Here is a 23,471-nt window from a genome sequence, read left to right as displayed (position 1 = left end):
TGACCGCCGTAAAAAGTCATTTGGGTGGTCACTGAAAAGTTAACAGTTGTATCAAAAACTGTAGTTTACTTCCATTTTCAATACAATTAATGCATCAGGATATCAATGTATACCAGCTGAATGTATAAAAGTAATTCTGAAAGAAATTTTTAATAAAAATCAATCTTCATATTAGAGGTAGACATCAGCAGAAGTTCTCAGTGTGCATGGGACATGGAGGATAATTTACTTAGATTGGTGCTTTATATGTTGGTCTAAGTAAAGAGTGCCTTGGAGTAAGGTGAACCAAATGTATTAGGAAGTGCATGTTTAATTGCCTGACAAAAGGTCTATTTGATTGTACCGCCAATCACACGATGAACAAGCCAACTCTCGTCTGTTGGCTGATCACATCTTTTGTATGACAAAAAAATCATTTTTGGCAGCAGCACATTTCCACGTGTAAATGGCGGATGCATTGCCAAGAACAATGAAACTCTATGGGGATAAATGATCATATGAATAATTCTTCATTCCTTAATAGAATCAGACCATTTAAACACCAATAGATGAATGCTGATCTCATTGAATTGTGAAGAAAATGTTTAAATGTTTAGGATGTGCTTTCATTTAATAAATACAACAAATGACTCAAGATCAGTTAACTATAAAGATTCAATAATATTAGGAATAATTATATATTCATAAGCTATTCAAACATGATTAAAAAAAAGCTTAGTTCAGGGCAGGGTCCCATACAGCCCCATACATGTCTGAGATGCAGCCAAAAGCTTCAACTGCAGCTTTACAAATGATTTCACGAAAAAGGCAGTCCCACCAAAACAAGCTATCCTTGATCTACAGGAAAAGGGCTAACCATCTTATTGGTGGGTTTCTCACCACTGGGATCCCCACCAGTCATGAGAAGAAGGATCCTGAAGCTCACCAAATGCATGGAGCAGTGCTCATGCATGCGCATAACCTCTCAATTCATTTTAATTGAACTGCTAGACATAGTGAAGTACAAGTGCAATCTCTTGCAGTCCTACTGAAAAGAATGAAAGGGTAATGTGCATGCGTGACCACCATTTCAATCATTAGGCCCCCTGTCCACGGGGTGGAGGGGGGAATATCGCTAGCAATATTCTGTTGCCCGAGAGCAGGGGAGAGAACTGTCAGTTCTCTGCAGTGAGCCTATCTGACAGATAGGCTCACCACAAAGAATCGTGGCATGCCGCGATTTGAGTCCCGTGAGTGGAGAATCGCTGTGGTTCTCCACTTGTTCATTGTTTTACCTGCTGCCGGATTATCATCACGAGTAGCTCAATGCACAATTGCCTATGGACAGGAGCCCTTAGGGACCTTCGGAACCCATGAAGGTGAAGTCTAAGCCTGTTACATATAGAGTGTAGAAACAGTAAAATAGTGAAAATGATACTATTAGTGCAAATAAATACAAACACATTTGGGACACATATACCAATGTGATTGTGCCTAGACCTTGTCATAAAATGCTGCTAGAATTTGCCTCATTTCTGGTATATAATATCCCAATAAGTTTTAGAACTGTTTATGAATCAATTGTGCAAGAAAGAATAAAGCCACTCTCACACATGCGTTCTGAAAATGCAGCTCACAACCGCGACATTTTACCGCGATTTCGAGCTGCATTTTTGAATGCATGTCACAGAGTTTGGCAGCTTTAACACACCTGATCATTATAATGGATGATGACTACGTTAAAAAACACGAAAACACACAAAAAATAGAACAGAAAGCGCTTGAAAATCGCAACGTTATAAAAGCTTCATTCGAGCACCCGTCTGGGAGGCCGTATTGAAATAAATGGCGGCAATCTACCACGGTTAGCGGGGGGCTTGGGACGCCACTTTAATTGCGGTAAAAAACTGAGTGTGAGAGTGGCCTAAATCCATTGTTCCTTGCCATTGTAGCAAGGGGGTGGCAGTTGAAAAACACTTTGTGCAGTATGCAGATGGCCTAAATACACTAATATACAGCAAAAGTTTGAAACATACTAATACTGCATTATACCGTAGCTCGGGGACTATATGAAGTTTACCTATGGTGTCCAACTCCTTCCTTATTACTGAAGTTCATTTATGGTAAACAGAACATTTTTTATTTGAGTCTGATGTTTTGTATAAACTGCCAACAAAAAGCACAATTGTTGTTATTACTTATTTCCAAGAGACACATCTGCTTGGCATCTCCTAGATAAACAATGCACTTTTTGAACTTTGCTTCTTCACACTTTATTAGTTGAACCAAGTTAAATAAATTGTCCTAATGACTGTTCTTTGTACAACCCAAACTCCCTCAGGTAAGGGTCCACATTTCTTCACCTTTGCTATAGCTCTAGGTCAGACAAGCCTCTTATTATTCCATGGTAAGCATTCACAAATCAAACAGAACTTTTCACACTGTCGTAAATTGCACAGTGATTAGAGGTGTTGTGCATAACAGGTTGAAACCAACTTCCAAAGACAAGATACAATTATACAAAATTCTAAGATATGAAAAATCATAGACAGTATATTGTTCAGGAAAAAGTCCCAAAAAGAAAAATTCTGCAAAAATTTTGTTAAAAAAAAACACCGTGAATCCACAGCAGAAAGACTACTAAAACGTTATAATTAGAGATGAGCGAGCACCAAAATGCTCGGGTGCTCGTTACTCGGGACGAAATTATCGCGATGCTCGAGGGTTCGTTTCGAGTAACGAACCCCATTGAAGTCAATGGGCGACCCGAGCATTTTTGTATTTCGCCGATGCTCGCTAAGGTTTTCATTTGTGAAAATCTGGGCAATTCAAGAAAGTGATGGGAACGACACAGCAACAGATAGGGCAGGCGAGGGGCTACATGTTGGGCTGCATCTCAAGTTCCCAGGTCCCACTATTAAGCCACAATAGCGGCAAGAGTGGGCCCCCCCCCCTCCCAACAATTTTTACTTCTGAAAAGCCCTCATTAGCAATGCATACCTTAGCTAAGCACCACACTACCTCCAACAAAGCACAATCACTGCCTGCATGACACTCCGCTGCCACTTCTCCTGGGTTACATGCTGACCAACCCCCCCCCCCCCGCACGACCCAGTGTCCACAGCGCACACCAAACTGTCCCTGCCCAGCCTTCAGCTGCCCTCATGCCACGCCACCCTCATGTCTATTTATAAATGCGTCTGCCATGAGGAGCAACCGCAGGCACACACTGCAGAGGGTTGGCACGGCTAGGCAGCGACCCTCTTTAAAAGGGGCGGGGCGATAGCCCACAATGCTGTACAGAAGCAATGAGAAATCCAATCCTGTGCCACCTCCATCTGGAGCTGCACACGTGAGCATAGCAATGGGGAACCTATGTGCCACACACTATTCATTCTGTCAAGGTGTCTGCATGCCCCAGTCAGACCGCGTTTTTTTATAAATAGTCACAGGCAGGTACAACTCCGCAATGGGAATTCCGTGTGCACCCACAGCATGGGTGGCTCCCTGGAACCCACCGGCGGTACATAAATATATCCCATTGCATTGCCCATCACAGCTGAGGTAATGTCGTGCTTACTGCAGGTGGGCTTCGGCCCACACTGCATGCCCCAGTCAGACTGGGATTCTTTAGAAGTGGACACATGCAGTTACAACTCCGTGTGGACCCACAGCATGGGTGGGTGCCAGGAAGCCACCGGCGGTACATAAATATATCCCATTGCAGTGCCCAACACAGCTGATATAACGTCAGCTGTAATGCAGGTGGGCTAAAAATTAATTTGATTACACTGTAGGCGAGGGCCCCCAAAAATTGGTGTACCAACAGTACTAATGTACCTCAGAAAAATTGCCCATGCCCAACCAAGAGGGCAGGTGGAACCCATTAATCGCTTTGGTTAATGTGACTTAATTGGTAACTAGGCCTGGAGGCAGCCCAGTTAAAATAAAAATTGGTTGAGGTGAAAGTTTCAACGCTTTAATGAGCATTGAAACGTATAAAAATTGTTTACAAAAATTATATGACTGAGCCTTGTGGGCCTAAGAAAAATTGCCCGTTCGGCGTGATTATGTCAGGTTTCAGGAGGAGGAGCAGGAGGAGGAGGATGAATATTATACACAGATTGATGAAGCTAAAAGGTCCACGTTTTTGATGGTGATAGAGAACAATGCTTCCATCCGCGGGTGCAGCCTACGTATTGTTTAGGTATCGCTGCTGTCCGCTGGTGGAGAAGAGAAGTCTGGGGAAATCCAGGCTTTGTTCATCTTGATGAGTGTAAGCCTGTCGGCACTGTCGGTTGACAGACGGGTACGCTTATCTGTGATGATTTCCCCAGCCGCACTAAACACCCTCTCTGACAAGACGCTAGCCGCAGGACAAGCAAGCACCTCCAGGGCATACAGCGCGAGTTCAGGCCACGTGTCCAGCTTCGACACCCAGTAGTTGTAGGGGGCAGATGTGTCACGGAGGGCGGTCGTGCGATCAGCTACGTACTCCCTCACCATCCTTTTACAGTGCTCCAGCCGACTCAGCCTTGACTGGGGAACGGTGACACAGTCTTGCTGGGGAGCCAGAAAGCTGTCAAAGGCCTTAGAGAGTGTTCCCCTGCCTGTGCTGTACATGCTGCTTGATCTCTGCACCTCCCCTGCTACCTGGCCCTCGGAACTGCGCCTTCGGCCACTAGCGCTGTCGGATGGGAATTTTACCATCAGTTTGTCCGCCAGGGTCCTGTGGTATAGCATCACTCTCGAACCCCTTTCCTCTTTGGGTATGAGAGTGGAAAGGTTCTCCTTATACCGTGGGTCGAGCAGTGTGTACACCCAGTAATCCGTAGTGGCCAGAATGCGTGTAACGCGAGGGTCACGAGAAAGGCATCCTAACATGAAGTCAGCCATGTGTGCCAGGGTACCTGTACGCAACACATGGCTGTCCTCACTAGGAAGATCACTTTCAGGATCCTCCTCCTCCTCCTCCTCAGGCCATACACGCTGAAAGGATGACAGGCAAGCAGCATGTGTACCCTCAGCAGTGGGCCAAGCTGTCTCTTCCCCCTCCTCCTCATCCTCCTCATGCTCCTCCTCCTCAACGCGCTGAGATATAGACAGGAGGGTGCTCTGACTATCCAGCGACATACTGTCTTCCCCCGGCTCTGTTTCCGAGCGCAAAGCGTCTGCCTTTATGCTTTGCAGGGAACTTCTCAAGAGGCATAGCAGAGGAATGGTGACGCTAATGATTGCAGCATCGCCGCTCACCATCTGGGTAGACTCCTCAAAGTTTCCAAGGACCTGGCAGATGTCTGCCAACCAGGCCCACTCTTCTGTAAAGAATTGAGGAGGCTGACTCCCACTGCGCCGCCCATGTTGGAGTTGGTATTCCACTATAGCTCTACGCTGCTCATGGAGCCTGGCCAACATGTGGAGCGTAGAGTTCCACCGTGTGGGCACGTCGCACAGCAGTCGGTGCACTGGCAGATGAAACCGATGTTGCAGGGTGCGCAGGGTGGCAGCGTCCGTGTGGGACTTGCGGAAATGTGCGCAGAGCCAGCGCACTTTTCCGAGCAGGTCTGACAAGCGTGGGTAGCTTTTCAGAAAGCACTGAACCACCAAATTAAAGACGTGGGCCAGGCATGGCACGTGCGTGAGGCTGCCGAGCTGCAGAGCCGCCACCAGGTTACTGCCGTTGTCACACACGACCATGCCCGGTTGGAGGCTCAGCGGCGCAAGCCAGCGGTCAGTCTGCTCTGTCAGACCCTGCAGCAGTTCGTGGGCCGTGTGCCTCTTCTCTCCTAAGCTGAGTAGTTTCAGCACGGCCTGCTGACGCTTGCCCACCGCTGTGCTGCCGTGTCGCGCGACACCGACTGCTGGCGACTTGCTGCTGCTGACACATCTTGATTGCGAGACAGAGGTTGCGTAGGAGGAGGAGGAGGAGGGTGGTTTAGTGGAGGAAGCATACACCACCGCAGATACCACCACCGAGCTGGGGCCCGCAATTCTGGGGGTGGGTAGCACATGAGCGGTCCCAGGCTCTGACTCTGTCCCAGCCTCCACTAAATTCACCCAATGTGCCGTCAGGGAGATGTAGTGGCCCTGCCCGCCTGTGCTTGTCCACGTGTCCGTTGTTAAGTGGACCTTGCCAGTAACCGCATTGGTGAGGGCGCGTACAATGTTGCGGGAGACGTGGTCGTGCAGGGCTGGGACAGCACACTTCGGGAAAAGTAGTGGCGACTGGGAACTGAGTAGCGCGGGGCCGCCGCCGCCATCTTACTTTTGAAAGACTCCGTTTCCACAACCCTATACGGCAGCATCTCCAGGCTGATAAATTTGGCTATGTGCACGTTTAACGCTTGAGTGTGCGGGCGCGTGGCGGCGTACTTGCGCTTGCGCTCCAACACTTGCGCTAGTGACGACTGGACGGTGTGCTGACAGACATTGGTGGATGGGGCCGAGGACAGCGGAGGTGAGGGTGTGGGTGCAGGCCAGGAGACGGTAGTGCCTGTGTCCTGAGAGGGGGGTTGGATCTCAGTGGCAGGTTGGGGCACAGGGGGAGAGGCAGCGGTGCAAACCGGAGGCGGTGAACGGCCTTCGTCCGACCTTGTGGGGTGCTTGGCCATCAAATGTCTGCGCATGCTGGTGGTGGTGAGGCTGGTGGTGGTGGCTCCCCGGCTGATCTTGGCGCGACAAAGGTTGCACACCACTGTTCGTCGGTCGTCTGCACTCTCAGTGAAAAACTGCCAGACTTTTGAGCACCTCGGCCTCTGCCGGGTGGCATGGCGCGAGGGGGCACTGTGGGAAACAGTTGGTGGATTCTTCGGTCTACCGCGTGGACCCATTAATTGTGAGATGAATGTGGGGATGCCAGAAACGTGCCTCTCTCCTAATCCCGCAGCAGTCTGCTGCGATACACCTAAATCAGGAGCTCGGCCTGTGCCCACACCCTGACTTGGGCCTCCGCGTCCTTGCCCGCGACCACGTCTTCTAGGCCTACCCCTACCCCTCAGCCTGCTGTATTACCAGTAATGCAGAAACAGAACGCTGTAATTAAATGTGCCGCTTATTGGCCTGTGGTTGGAGGCTGACTTCGCTTACGGAATGCCAGGAAATAATTTTGCGCAAGCCTGCTGTAACACTTAGCTGGCTGCGTATGAATTAGGAGGACAACTACACCCAGCACAGACCCAGAACACTGAGGACAGTCACAGGCAGCCCAAATAGATTTTTTTTCCCCAAATGTTTTTGCAAAGGCCCACTGCCTATATTCAATAAATATATCTCTTCTCTCTCTGCGTCATCGCTACTGGCCCTGGAGTATGTCAAATAACTGCAGACTGTTGCACTGTGGACTGGAATACAGCAGTGATGTAACAGCCAACACAGAGCCAGGAAATAATTTTGCGCAAGCCTGCTGTAACACTTAGCTGGCTGCGTATGAATTAGGAGGACTACTACACCCAGCACAGACCCAGAACACTGAGGACAGTCACAGGCAGCCCAAATAGATTTTTTTCCCCAAATGTTTTTGCAAAGGCCCACTGCCTATATTCAATAAATATGTCTTCTGTCCCTGCCTCACAATATATGTGTTCTATCCCTGCCTCACAATATATGTGTTCTATCCCTGCCTCACAATATATGTCTTCTGTCCCTGCCTAACCACCACTTCTGGCCCTGGAGTATTACTGCAGGGCGCAATGCTCTGCACGGCCGATATACCAAAAAAAAAAAAATGTGCAACACTGCAAAAAAGCAGCCTCCACAGTACTGCACGCGGTTAGATGTGGCCCTAAGAAGGACCGTTGGGGTTCTTGAAGCCTAACATACTGCTAACACTCTCCCTATAGCAGCTCCGGCACCAACAGCACTTTCCCTAAAGTATGTCAGAACGCATCTGTGGCGAGACACGGGAGGGGCCGATTTTTATACTCGGGTGACACCTGATCTCGCCAGCCCCTCACTGCAGGGGGGTGGTATAGGGCTTGAACGTCGCAGGGGGAAGTTGTAATGCCTTCCCTGTTTTTCTATTGGCCAGAAAAGCGCGCTAACGTCTCAGAGATGAAAGTGAAAGTAACTCGAACATCGCGTGGTACTCGTCACGAGCAACGAGCATCTCGAACACGCTAATACTCGAATGAGTATCAAGCTCGGACGAGTACGTTCGCTCATCTCTAGTTATAATGGATCGATTCCATCCTTAAATTTACATTGCAGATTATTTCTTTAAAGGGGTTGTACCACTTCTAGGTGTTTTGCTGCAGAAAGCAAGCAGCTCTGTACATTGTGCAATGGCCTGAGTTGGTTCTGCAGCCCATTCACTTCAATAGGACTCAGCCTGAAGTACCAACCCAGGCCTCTGCACAATGTACGGAGCTGTTTGCTTCCTGCAGCAAAGCAGCTAGAAGTAGGACGAGTTTTGAATGGAACACTGATGGACTTGTTATTCCTGAGATTGCATTCTTGATGCACAAGTAAACATTTATTCTACTTGTCAAAGTAGTTGCATTGACTGGCTGGGGTGATAATTGCAGTCACTTACAATGACTGCAATTTGGTGCACTTTGAGAACTGATCCAACGTCCATAGCATGGCATAGCCAGATGTTAAAATCCTACATGCAACTTTTTTTTTTGTCTAGCACAGAGAGGCATCTGGCGTCAAAACTGATATACTGGAAACCATGACTGGTCTCATAGAAAACCATGGGATCAGTTCTGGCATCAGTTTCCCTTCAACGTTTCAGTATAACACCAGAGGGAAGAAAGCTGTAGGGTATATAGGAAACAATACTTAGTGGCTGCTTCATAATTGTGTAGTTGCTTGGGGACATGGGAATCTCATGGATTTACAAACTGTGGTCTAGATTGTATTTTTTATGGAAAATTAACTATAAAATAAATTGTCAAATCTCAGATAATTTATACAATATATACATATAACAGATTATGTGATTATGAGCAGTTTAATGTGTTGTATGTATGTACTTTTTGTGCAGAAATTACTATAGTTATTTTGGTCTGGGCATCATGATACTTGAGAAAGAGTTATCAAAGGAATCATGAATATTTATGAAACAACTGATATAAGTTAAAGTGAACATATACTCCTTAAAGCTGTAGATAGAGAAATAGAAATGTTATATTTAATCTGTTATATTGGATCTCTTCCTTCGGGTAAGATATACTTTTTTCTCTCTGCAACATCACATACACACTAAGGCTGGCCTCTCACAGGGTGGATTCTCGGCGGAAATCTCACGGTTTGGCCGCAGCGAAAAACCGCAAGATTTCCGCTGGGAGAACCGCTGCTGCAAAACCCGCGGCGGCTTTGAAGCGGCCTGGCCGCTCGCTCTTCCGCTGCGGCCGGTGCTCCCATAGAGGAGAGTGCGGCCGCAGAGGGAAAAAAAAATGGACATGCTGCGGTCGGCAAATCCACGTCGCAGCGGCGGCTTCTGCCGGCTTAGCCGCATCGGATTTGCCGTCCCGTGTGGACGAGATTTCTGAGAAATCTCGTCCACATGGCTGGTTAATCCCGAAATTAGCGTCCGCATGCGGATTTGCCGCGGCGAAATTCCGCACGGAATTTCCGCGGCAAATCTGCCCCGTGTGAACCCAGCCTTAGACCTCAGATACCACTGTGTAAAATTCTATGATATAATATAACAACTAACACCAACACATGATACATAGAATCATAGAATGGTAGAGTTGGAAGGAACCTCCAGGGTCATCGGGTCCAACTCCCTGCCTAATGTAGGATTCACTAAATCAACCCAGACAGATATTTGTCCAGCCTTTGTTTGAAAACTTCCATTGAAGCAGAACTCATCACCTCCTGTGGTAACCTGTTCCACTCATTGATCACCCTCACTGTCAGAAAGTTTTTTCTAATATCTAATTTGTGTCTCCTCCCTTTCAGTTTCATTCCATTGCTTCTAGTCTTTCCTTGTGCAAATGAGGATAGGGCTCATTCTGTATGTGTTTTCTTCATTTTACTTGCCCAGATGTAGGAGTTTGCATTTTTATTTGTTAAATACCATTCTGTAAATCGCTGCCCACTGTTCAAGCTTTTCTAGATCTTTTTGAATACTCTCTCTTTCCTAGTGTTAGGTCTCCCTCCTAGCTTTGTGTCATCTACAAATTTGATCAGTTTCCCATCAATTCCCTCCTCCAGATCATTTATAAAAATGTTGAGGAACACTGGGCTTAGGACAGAGCCTTGTGGTACCCCACTGGATTTATTCTTCCATTTAGATGTGCAGCCGTTTATGACCACTTTTTTAGTACAATCACTCAGCCAGTTGTGAATCCACCTAACTGTTGCCTTGTCAATCCCATATTTAGTCAATAAGTATGGTATGAGATACTTTATCAAATGCTTTACTAAAGTCAAGATATACTTTATCCACTGCATTTCCCTGATCAACCCAGTTGGTGATTCTGTCATAGAAAAAGAATTAGATTTGTCTGGCATGACTTGTTTGTTACAAAGCCATGCTTGCTATGGTTAATGACTAGAGATGAGTGAATCTACTCGTTTCGAGTATTTACTCGATCGAGCACCGCGATTTTCGAGTACTTCAGTACTCGGGTGAAAAGATTCGGGGGGCGCCGGGGGGCGGGGGGAGGCGTGGCGGCACAGTGGGTAGCAGCGGGGAACAGGGGTGAGCCCTCTCTCTCTCTCCCCTCCACTCCCCGCTGCAACCCCCCACTCACCCACGGCGCCCCCGAATCTTTTCGCCCGAGTACGGAAGTACTCGAAAATTGCGGTGCTCGGGCGAAAAAGGGGCATGGCCGAGTAGGTTCGCTCATCTCTATTAATGACTCCATTTTTATCCAAGTACTTGCATACAAGCTGTTTAATAATTTGTTCAAACTCTTTCCCAGTATAGAAGTCAGGCTCACAGGCCTGTGGTTTCCTGCATCCGCCCTCTTCCCTTTTTTGAAGATAGGGACAACATTTGTCCTTTTCCAATCTTCTGGGACTTCTGTTCTCCAGGAATTTTCAAAGATTGTGGCAAGTGGTTCAGCAATTACCCCAGCTCCTTCCTTTAGCATCTTAGGATGTAATTCATTTGGACATTGAGACTTGAATTCATTTAAGTTAGCTAAGTGTTTCCTCACCATCTCTCTGCTTATAGATAGCCTACATTATTTTATACCTCCAATAGCACAGGGAAGATCAATTGATGTTCCATCTACTTTCTGAGAGAAAACAGTTACAAAATAACAATTTACAAGTTCAGCTTTCTTAACATCATTCTTAACCAATTCCCTAGTTTCATCTTGTAAGCATCCAGTAGCATCTTTGACTTTACTTTTGCTTTTGACATACCCTCCAAATCCTTTTTTTATTGCTTTTGGCCTCTGTTGCAAGCCTCAATTCATTAGCTTTAGCTTTTCTGACACTTGCCCTACAGTTCCTGCAGATGGCATTATATTCTTCTTTAGATACTCCCCCTCTTTCCATTTGATAAACAAATTTTTCTTAGTTTTTAACATGTGTTCAAGTTTTGTGTTCATCCATCCTGGTCTTTTTAAATGCTTCCCATTCTTCCTTCTTTTAGGGATTGTTAGCAATTGTGCTTTGAGAATCTCACAAAACACAAGGATAGTACAGTATGTCTTTATTTAAAAACCAGTTTCATAAAACCCATGCTCCTTAGGCAAAGCATAGTCATAATGAAAACCAACTGAGCAATGGAATAAATGTGTGTCTATTGCAAATAAGTGGCAGTCAAATAAACCCCCAGAAAGTGCCATAACAATTGTAAAGGTATTACCTCTAAGGAATATGAAATGAATTTGGAAAGTCCTCAGACAATTTAACTTTTTTATATTTTGTTATGTTCTGGCCTTGTGCAAATTTAAAAATAAAGTTCAGTTTTTCCCCCATCATTCTACACTCATTACCCCATAATGAAAGGGGAAAACAGAATGTTAGAAATCTTTGTAATTAAAAACAAAAATAAAAAACTAACATTTTGCTGCATTGACATAAGTATTCAGACCCTTTGATATGACACTTGAAATTTAACTCTGAGGGCCACCTATTTCTCTTGATCATCTTTGAGATGTTTTTACACCTTGATTGGAGTCACCTGTGGTGAATTCAGTTGATAAGACATAATTATAAAAGACCCACCGCTGTCTATATAAGGTCTCACAGCTCACAATACATATCAGAGCCTAAAGCAAGCAATGAGGAGGAAAGAACTTCTTGTAGAGCTCAGATCTGGAGAAGGCTACAGAAAAAATTTTGTGAAAAGAACTGGTATGGAGGCGCAACACTCTAAGCTACTAGAAGATGTAGATCAAAGTCCAATGTGTGATGGTGAAAGCACTTCTTTTTTATTATTATTTTTTCAGAAATTAAAAACCAGCAATAGAATACGCGTTTCGGGGAAGAACCCCTTCGTCAGTTCGGCTGGATAGGACAACAGGATGCCTAGGGGTGACACGATTACAAAGATGTATCGGATGTGTCGGAGGTCCTGTGTGCAGGAGGACAGGGGAGAAATAAATGTGCTTTAACTTTTTTTTTTTTTTTTTGATGGTCAAAGCACTTCTTTTTTATTATTATTTTTTCAGAAATTAAAAACCAGCAATGGAATACGCGTTTCGGGGAAGAACCCCTTCGTCAGTTCGGCTGGATAGGACTGTGTGATAAGTACAAATAGATAATGGAGGAGTGATTAACAAAGAAAGGGGAGGAGAGGGGAGAGGAAAAAAAAAATTCATATACATAATGAAGTCTCACAAATGTATCAATAAGAACAATAAATATATGATGAAAACATCGATCTGAACAGTGATAAAATATATACTGTATGAGACAAAAAACATAAAAGAATATGAGCATCCGTACATGTAAATTAACATAAAATTTATACAAAACAAATATCTGTTAAAATAGGATGAAGACAATAAGATGTCCTCCTGCACACAGGACCTCCGACACATCCGATACATCTTTGTAATCGTGTCACCCCTAGGCATCCTGTTGTCCTATCCAGCCGAACTGACGAAGGGGTTCTTCCCCAAAACGCGTATTCCATTGCTGGTTTTTAATTTCTGAAAAAATAATAATAAAAAAGAAGTGCTTTCACCATCACACATTGGACTTTGATCTACATCTTCCAGTAGCTTAGAGTGTTGCGCCTCCATACCAGTTCTTTTCACATCCTTTTTGCTACACTTATGCCCACACTGGTGGAGCGTTATCTGGTTGGCAGCACCTCCACCATTTAAAATACTCAATCATTGAAAACTCTTTGTACTCCATAAATATTCCACTACCCTCACTGGGTCTTGCTCCACCCTCCTTTTTCATTTCTTTTACTCACAGAAAAAATTTTGGCTGCACAGAAAGTTCCCAGGAACACAGGGGCCTCCATAATTCTTAAATGGAAAAAGTTTAGAGTAACAAAGACTCTTCCTAGAGCTGGCTTACTCACCAAACTAACTAATTAGGTGAGAATGGCCTTTGTAAGAGAGCTGACCAAGAACCCAGTGGTCACTCTGGCTAAGCTCCAAAGATACTGTGTGCAGATTAGAGAAACTTCCAGAAGGTCAACATCGCTGCAGCACTCCACCAAAGTGGACAGTGTAGCCAGAAGACACCTTTCCTTAGTAAAAGCCCACCTGGAGTTTGCCAAAAAAAGGAACTAAAGGACTCTCAGACTATGAGAAACAATGTCATAAATTTTACAAGGAGAAATTCTGACATGTGAAAATAACACTTAAGCATGGGCCTGCTCCAAAGTACACCTGTAGAACTACTAAACATTTTGCTATGCAAGACCGCAGGTGGCCTGCTTGTTTTAAATACATTGTCATACATTTTATAGGAAGAAATTCTGTAAGATGAACACAACACTCAAGCATAGGTTTACTCCAAGAAACAGTTGCAGAGCTACCAAACAATTTTTGCTACGCAGGACAGTAGGTGTGCTGCATGTTTTGAAAGTAATGTCATAAATTTTGCAAGGAATAATTTTGCCAGGAGAAGACAACACCCAAGCACAAGTCTGCTCCAAGGAGCAGCTGTAGAGTTCAAAATAATTTTGCTACATGAGACAGCAGATATGCTGCTTGCTTTAAAAGCAATGTCGTAACATTTGCAAAGGAAGGCACGGGCCTTCTCCAAGAAATTGCTATAGCTGTGTCTCGTGCTTTAGGAAATTTTTGCAAAAAGGAGGAAGAGAACAAAACATGGCGGAAGCAGGAGAAGGAGAGCAGCAGCAGCAGTTCCACCACTACGACTAGCAGAACAGCACGTTGAAACACGAGAGCTTTAGCTCCGTAATTCCATATCGACATACTTTTCAATCGGGGGAAAGGAGGAAGCTGACTCTTTGTCATCCGGCTGAGGTGGACTCTCGAAGGCAGCAGGTGGTGGGTGTTCATATGACTGTTCATACACATTGTGTCAAAGTTGTTTACGTTCTTGCTGCATTTTAGCTACTTGTTGCAAATCTTACGGAAGACCACTCTTCTGTCATCATGTGTGGTTTCAAAGAATGCACAAGCTGCACAAGCCCTATTAGCAGACCTTGCTGTGGATCTGATGTTTCTGCTACTGTGACTAATAGTAGCTGAGGGTAGTGGCACTGCCCTTTGGTTTTTCTTCGACACCCTACCTGCTGCTTTGGCAGTGTGCTGCCCCACAATGTCTGTCTCTTCATCCCCTCCTTCAAGCTACTGTCATGACTCTCCCTGTTTGTCCATGTTAGCTCAAGCACCTCATCATCTTACACCTCATCTTCCTCTTCATCGTCCTTTTCCTGAGAGGACCTTATGTCACAGTAAGAAACTGTGGGGGCGGATACTTATGGCTGAATGGTGCAGACTGACTGCTGTTTGCCTGCAACTGGGAGGAAGAGGAGGTGATGGTACTTGAGGCATGCTTTGTCATCCACTCTACAACCATTTCTGCATGCTGCGAATGTAACACACAGGCAGAACCACTTCTCAGGAATGGCAGTGAGATTGCCTTGCCTCTTGAAAAATGTGGAGTTGTTGCTTCAGTGGGAGCCACTTGAAGTGCCAACTTTGCCTGTCCTGTACCATCTTCACCACCACCACCGACACGTAGTCTACCTCTTGTTTTCTTTATGTTTCCTTATTTTTTTATTTATTTTTTTTGTTCACTTTTTAGTGTAGTTTTATTTAACTTATCAGCTAACTTTGTAGTTTGCAGAAAAGCACTGCTAGCTGCATGCAACCTTCAAATAATTCATAGTGGTCGGACTAGTGACTTTGAACGACATCTGAGGCTGCTGACATGCACTGTATGTATTTGCTGTTTCCCTGTTTGGTTTTCTTTTTTGTTTTATACTACCAAAAAAGCACCATCAACTAAATAAGCCACAATCTTGGGAGGCACGATATGTGAGAAAAGTGGGCCACAGAGTATAGGTTGTATCTTTGTAAGCTATCCCTGTTTGGTGAAGCATGATTGAATTCCCCAAACGCCACTGCTAGCTTGATTTGGATAGATGTCATATTTTGATAAACTGACCTGATGGTGAAAAATTAATACATTTTCTAAATCTATGACCCAAAAATACCCCCAAAAGGTTCTCAGTTACCAAAAATTGTGTTCACCAGTGTTATCACTATAGATAGTTGTAGGAATGTGCTGCAATTCAGTGCAGGCTTATTTCAGAAATAAATTAATATATTCCCGCTCATTTGCTGAAAAAGTGTTTTTCCATAGCATGCTATGGACAGTATTTGCTGCAGAACCCAGGTGGACCCCCGCTACAGACTCCGCAATGCAAATCCCGTCATGTGCAGCCGGCCTAAATCCTTTACACTTGTGCAGCCATCAAAGTTAAAAATGAGTGAAAAGGATAATCCAAAGGTTAAAATTTCAAGCTGGGGAGCAGTTAGTGCAATATCAGATAAATTAATTATCTTAAGTGCCAAATTACCACATGTAACATGATTGGTGTCAGTAGACATTGCATTTAGGTTGCGGTGTTCTGCAAGGTTTAAATTTCCTTTTGGAATTCTGGATAAGAAACCATTCACTTAGAGCACCAGAAGTGTTGGATTCTCCACCTACAGAGATGACGGATGATGATGAGGTGGCTCTCTAATTGGTAATTGGTTAATTTGCTTCCACTTATACACTCGATTAGATTGTGCATCAGAAAGATCACGCAGTATTTTTGCTTTGTTTTTCCCATATCTTAAATAATTCATCGACATCAGTATTCCACATCTCCTTATTCTGCAGGGATAACATGTAGTTTAACTGGTAACTGCTTTTCATTACACAAACTTCTGTAAAGATGCAAGAAAATATTGCAATAAAACCAACCATGTCTCTTTGCAAGATGCAAATAAGGAAGATGAAATAATACCTCCCCAGTGCCACCTATTGGAAGGCAACATTCCTTCAAGTCAAAGTTAGACTCTTTATACAGGTCTTGTAACAATGACCGGGAATTGAAAGCAAAGCCAGACTCCATGCACAGACAGCTGTTTCAGGGTATTTGCCCTTCATCAGTGTGAAACAGGATTCTGGCTTTGATAGAGAGGCCTGTGACATGGGTCATGTATAATGATCCCCTCTCCTGCTGCAGACACAGAGGTAGAGATTCTACTGCAGCATCCCTATTCCTTCTTCCCAGTCTTCTACTTACTGTTTTACATTAACAGAGATTTCTTGTGACTCAGGAAGGTTTTGAACATTTCCAATGAGCCTGCAGACAAGGAACAGAGAACTACATGCTGCTGGAAGCTGAGGAAGATGCCAACTTCCCATAATAAGATATCTCATAAAGTTTCATATATTCACATGTGCTACTGTTTTATTGAATTACACTGATACTGATAGGTCTTATAACATGTACAGACCTATCAGTAGTTTCTTCCCCAAACCAGAAAGCTCAAATTAAACTGATCATTTACTATAGCCACTGACATTAATTGGCTCTGGTAAAAAAAAAATAGACAACCACAAAATCGGAAGAGCCTGCCCCTCAAGATAAATCAGTGACTTGCAAGTCTAAATTCTATAAAGTGCAGTAAAAGTAAAGCGCAGAATATCATCTGTTAATACTACTGAGATGAATAAAGGATCACAAATATTGACAATTTGCAGCACAAGATTATTAATCTCTTTCAAAACGTGCCAGCATATTAAATATTCTTGCCGTTATATATTCACAATATTCCACTGAGAAAATTAGATTTTTACCTAACTCAGGCTTGTTACAAATCCAAAGTGTCAGTTTCATATATCAGGCAATTAATTATAGTGTTTATTTTTGGGAGGATGAAACATTTTACATATATTTACTTAGAAAGCTGCATGGTTCCTCTAGAATAAATAAGGGCTATAATTCTAGAGCAGAAAACCCACAGTTTGCAAGTGCTGCTCATCAATTTCCAACTGTATTAATGAGCAAAAGAGCTGAGACAGTCATTCATACTGTCTTTATGATAAGACTAACCTACAGGGCAAATCAAGATTAAGGACAAAGGGAAGACAAATTTCTGTTTAAACTCTTCCAGCTCTACAATCAATCATGCACGCGTGCGTGTGCGCTGCGGCTGGAAAGTAGAACAGAAATGGGAGTCAAATTTATTCAAAATGAGAACATGACTTTTGAGTTATTTTATGCAGGATCTAGTAAAAGGATATATTCAATGCAACCCCACTGGGTTTATACATTTGTTGATTTCATAAATCCTCCAATAGTGTCAAAAAATATAGAACTTGAGTCTGAACACGGAGCAAAGTGCTGGATTCTTCTGTTAAAGCATATGAAAGAGTCCGGAGGATAAGATGTTACAGGTATCTGTCCGTTTTCTTCTCCTGCTGATTTCAACAGGTTTAGTAAGGAATGTAGAGACAAATATGTATCAGAGCTCTCAAGAAAAAAAGAATAACAATTTTTATACCCGTGATACCTCAAGTTACAATATTAATTCATTCCAGGGCAACCATTATAGATTGAAAATATTGAAACTTGATACCAATATAGCACATATATCTCTATACTGTAGTGGGGTGCCACTAGAATGCTAAGTAGTGGAAGAATTTTAGTAAAGCATTGCCCACTGACTTGCCCAATGTGATGTAATGCATTGGTTTAATCTCTATGTTGCTTTACATCTCAGGCTGGATTACCCATGTGGAAACATAGGCACATACCTATGGGCAGCCATCCTTGTGCATAAATTTAACTGAAAGAAACTATATCTTTCCGAACCCATGTCATATGTCTTTGACCCGGCCAGCCAGCAAACTTACTGTACATCGATCAGGGACAAAACCTCCAAAAGAGCCTGTCTGTACATAGTTATCATATCCTTCTGGAGAAGACTTTGGTTTGTCTTGGTTTATATTCCCAGTCATGTTACAAGGTTTGTTAGAAGGTCTGACACTGCTTTCGAATAAATTGCACTGCAGTTATTGCATCATCTCCCATTTGCATACTAAATTTCTCAGAGCCTTATATGTCTGCTCAAAGCTTTTAGGTACTCTCCACAAGGAGAAACTATAGCCTTCCCGACAGAGTCGTAACTTGAAGCTTCTGGACCCCAGTGCAAAACCTGTAACAGGGCCCCCAACTATAATGCTTTATTCATAGTACTGGGCTTCCTATGTGGAGAAGAGAGGCCTTATGGGCCCCCTAAGGCTCCTGGGCCCGGGTGCAACCGCATCCCCTGCACCCTCTATAGTTACGCCAGTGCTTCCCAACATTAGAAGACAGACTACTTTTGCCAGGCAAAAAAGGAGATCACAGTGGGTTAATATCATGTGATATCACATGATAATAAAGTTAGAGGGGGGGACAAGGCTGTGATTGTTATAACGCACAGGGGGCAGATACTGCTGTGCAGGTTTGTGCTACACTGTGCTTACTGTTTAGTTGGGTAAACATATATCAGCTGTTAAGGGACAGTAAGGCTATGCTTTGCCTACTGATGGGAATATCTGTAAATAATGTATAATGGTCCTCTTACACGGATGAGCTGTCAGGCAAACAATGCCCGACAGCTCATCCCAGTGATTTTCGGTCCTGTGCTGTTACACAAGAGCGAGTATCGTTGGCATTACCCACAGCTCTGCCAGCATGGAGGTGGGGTGGCCAGGGAGCGTTCTCCTCCTGCCTGCCTCCATTCACAGTAAGCAGACATTCGTTGAAAAGTGACTGACTGCTGTTTACATTGAACGACCAGTTGTTCAGTCTTCTGCATGCAGAAACTGAACAACTGAACAATTCTCATTCAGTCGCTGCCTGCTTTTACACTGGATGATTATCGTTCAGATTCTCATGTGAGCACGGGAATCTGAACAATTCTGAATAATAATCGTCCGGTGTAAAGTTTGGTTACAATGGGTTTTGTCTCTTTACAGATCAGTTTCCTAAAGCATTTTTTTTTCTTTAAATAAAAAGTGTTATGGGCAAAAAATTAAGCACTGTTTGCCTATCTGCTTATCTTGGTTAGACTATGAGGGAAATGTAATAACCGCCGGTTCTAGTATAATTACCACAGCGCACAATGTACCTAATACATAAAGGGAAAAAAGGTTTTTTTTTGTATATTAAGTAGTTGCATGAAATATTATACTAATATTATAAATGCGAAAGTAACTCTGTCTGTTACCGTTTTGTGGCTAAACCGCTGAAGCAATTTTGATTAAATTTGGCAGGGAGATAGCTTGCATCTTGAGGAAGGACATGGGCTATGTTTTATCCCAAAAAATGTATAAAGTTCTCTAGGGAGCGCGACAAGACAGATTTGGTGATGCGCTGGCGCTCCCCCGCCGGCGCCGTGCCATGTGATGAGGCATGAGTGCACATTACAAGCTATGCCTACACAAACTGGCAGACATGTGAGCGCAGACATCATTGCCGCACGAATGCAATTATTAAATGCAGCAGAGCAGAGGGGAAGGGGGTGCACATCATAAGCTAGGCTTCCCCAAACAGGCAGACACGTGAGGGCAGACAATGTTGCGATTATTAAGCTAGCAAGGATACCCGGCATTGCCCAGGATTAAAACTTGAACGAAAGACAGATTAAGATAGATTTTAAAGAAAATCTGTGTTGCCCATAGCAACCAATCACATTGCAGCTTTCATTTTACCTCAGCAGTATAATAAATGAAAGCTGGGCTGTATGACACAGACAGATCCCACATTCCGAGAATACAGACGGATTTGCCTTTTCAATTCGAAAGGCTTTAAAGGGGTTGTCCCGCGGAAGCAAGTGGGTCTGTACACTTCTGTATGGCCATATTAATGCACTTTGTAATGTACATTGTGCATTAATTATGAGCCATACAGAAGTTATAAGAAGTTTTTCACTTACCTGCTCCGTTGCTGGCGTCCTCGTTCCCATGGAGCCGACTAATTTTCGCCGTCTAATGGCCAAATTAGCCGCACTTGCGCAGTCCCGGTCTTCTTCTTTTTTCAATGGGGCTGCTCGTGCTGGATGCCGGCTCCGTGTAGCTCCGCCCCGTCACGTGCCGATTCCAGCCAATCAGGAGGCTGGAATCGGCAATGGACCGCACAGAAGCCCTGCGGTCCACCGAGTGAGAAGATCCCCGCGGCCATCTTCATCAGGTAAGTAAGAAGTCACCGGAGCGCGGGGATTCAGGTAAGCACTCTCCGGTGATCTTTTTTAACCCCTGCATCGGGGTTGTCTCGCGCCGAACGGGGGGGGGGAGGGTGAAAAAAAAAAAAAAACGTTTCGGCGCGGGACAACCCCTTTAATTCCCTCTAAAAATAGCATTTGCAGTGATGATTAGTAAGGCTCAAGGGCAAACACTTAAGGTAGCAGGTGTACATTTAGAAAAAGCTTACATAGCATATTGTAGTTACATCTCTTTCACTATTTCAACTTTTTACGTTTCAATGTACAGCAAAACACAAATTACCTTAAAAAAATACAAATTTCATGTGGACAAAGTCACAGGTAACAAGCTAGTAAGTTTTTATATGACACATTTCTGCCACTGGGAGACAATTGCCATTAGAGTCTGTTATGTAGATTAAACATGGTAGTGGTGCATTATGTCTCCATCGGATGTATAGGTGGAAACACGGATTGACCGCTGTCAGTTACAGGGAACTCCCAGCCCACGCCCCTCTCAGCTGTCATAGATCCATGGATCCTTTGGTCTCAGTGAGCCCACAGGGAGAAGGTGGGGTGAGCAACAAGATGCAGGGTGAAAGTAGTGTTTGAGCCAGCGGCAGTGCAGAAGGTGGGGTGAGTGGTGCAATTCAGGGTGAGAGCAGTCTTTGCGCCAGCCGCACAGCGAGGACACTGATAGTGCCACTGGGGGAACATGGCCAGAGAGAGCGATGTTTGACATGGCGGCATGCAGGGTGACAGCGGAGAAGTGGAGAGTGGCACCAGGGGTACATGGACAGACACAGTGCGGTTTGCCAGTGCCAGCATTGACTATGACAGCGGGGAGGAGAGTGACAATAGCCAAGGCAGCAGTGGCCGCAGGGGGAATGGTAGCAGAGGAGACATACAAGCATGGCAGCTGGGGGACACCAGCGCAGATGGGACTCCAGCGGGGACATGTGTCAGCTGCCACGGCCATGTGGGTATGAGCACGGCACCAGGGAGAAACATGAGCGAGCTGCCACGGACATTTCAGGAGGATACAGCAGAGGGGGCGTGCCCTGGAAGTTCCCTGTCAGTGACACCGGCCAACCCACGTGGCCTGGGAGTTCCCTGTCACTGACAGCAGCCAACCCATGTCTCCACCCATACATCCAGTGGAGACATAATGCACCAGTACCATTAAACACTATAAAATAATTATACAGGACTGTGAAATGGTTCCCACTAGTTGCTATATACAGCTAATATATATCGTAAGAGTTATGTTTACACCGTAGGATAGTGGGCCTCAACTTGTGGCTCTCCAGATGTTGCCAAATTAAAATTGAAAGCATGCCGACAGCCTGCAGTTCGGGGTTGTAGTTTTGCAACAGCTGAAGGGCCACAGATTGAGGCTCACTGTCATATGATATAAACTAATACAATTGTTTCCTCTGTTTACATGGGAAATACCACATACAGTAAGAACAATGGCATTTTCACCTTAAGCTGGGTTTCCTCTGCGTTATAGTGTGTGCCCAGCTTTTTTGTCCTGGGGATTTGTCTGAATAACTGAAAATAACATTCAAACAGAGCCCTGTAAGCAAACATAGTCTTTAATTAGTCGAACAAAGTCAGATGAAGACTAAAGTTTGCATTTGTGGCATCCGTTTGACTAATTAAAGTCTATAGCTCTGTCCAGGGTTATATCTGAATGCCATTTCTGGCGCTTCAGATGGAGTTCCGTGATTGAAAGGCTGGATGCATACGATGCACAATGTGAACTATGCCTTATTCTGCCTTTGCTTGATTTGCATTTATGGCATGTTAGCATATAGCCGTTCATGAGCTTAGTCTACCAGGGTGCCAATAAATGTGTCGGAATTAGAACCCAGAGGAGGATGCAAATGTATTGGTTCTAAATGCTTTGATCCTTTGTATACACTTCAGTGACACACTTGGGTGATTGTTCATAAAGCATATGAAGCTAATAAACATTGGATCTGGTCGTGATTCAGAGTTTCATCTCGTGGCCCCATTTTTACTTCCACTAAAATGCACTTTGTGCTATAAGTCTTGAAAAAAGAATCTTGCTGCTAATGACTCTGGTTGTAGTTTGTTGTTTCCTTGCCAGGATTATGGATAGAACAGCAGTTTGTCAACTAATGCGAATTGTAGATGTCTCTGAGAGCCCTCTAGCCTAATAATCTGCTGTGCCAGGTTCTCATTAAGAAAAACCTTCTTCCTTCCAGCCCTCTTTATCTTCTGGACCAACCAGATGGCAAAGATGAAAGAAAACATGAAGAGTTGAAATCTAACCATAAGGTTCACTTTGTTTTTGCTTATCAAAATGTTGACCAAATTTGCTAATCTTAGAAAGCTTTCGCTGTGGAAAGTCTTCAATGTTAGAACATATTGAAAGTTTGCTTAGCAGTAAGTCAACTTTAGGTTTACTAAATATGTATTTAGACTGAAGATAGAAGCCTGGGCTTCCTTACAGGAAGGTTTGAGGAATTTTATGCATTATAAAAATATTTTTAGAAAGACATTAATTGTTTTAGCCAACAAAACTGCCTGCTGTGGATGATGGCAACATATGCTTTATAGTATCTGTGCAATACATAACTGTGTAGCATCTTATGTTATCTTGCTGTAGATCAAAAAATGGACTTGTGTGTCTTGTATCAGGTTTTTCTTTAAATTGGACCTAACAAATCTGGTTCAGTAAATAGTTACATTCCCCATAAATTACCAAAGTAGAACATCTTTTCTTAGAACTCTGCATTGTATGGTCCCTCTGCTCTCACTCCTGGAAATGAATAAAGTAGTAACAACTGGGTGCTATTTTTTTCCTTATTAATGAAGTATGTCCCTACAATTTCTGGGGTCAGAAACGCTATCTTTTCTTATTAGGGA

At 44.0% G+C, this 23,471-nt stretch overlaps 1 pseudogene; it reads right to left on the bottom strand.

Annotated features, from left to right (window-relative positions):
• LOC136610100 (ras-related protein Rab-7L1 pseudogene) overlaps positions 1-18,345 on the bottom strand; it is a 37,965-nt pseudogene extending 19,620 nt beyond the window's left edge.
• Between the last annotated feature and the right edge of the window lie 5,126 nt (positions 18,346-23,471).

The sequence above is a fragment of the Eleutherodactylus coqui genome, chromosome 2 (assembly GCF_035609145.1).
Source record: "Eleutherodactylus coqui strain aEleCoq1 chromosome 2, aEleCoq1.hap1, whole genome shotgun sequence".
Taxonomy (NCBI): Eukaryota; Metazoa; Chordata; class Amphibia; order Anura; family Eleutherodactylidae; genus Eleutherodactylus; species Eleutherodactylus coqui.
The sequence above is the reverse complement of the archived record's forward strand: the minus strand, read 5'-3'. Positions and strand labels throughout refer to the sequence as shown.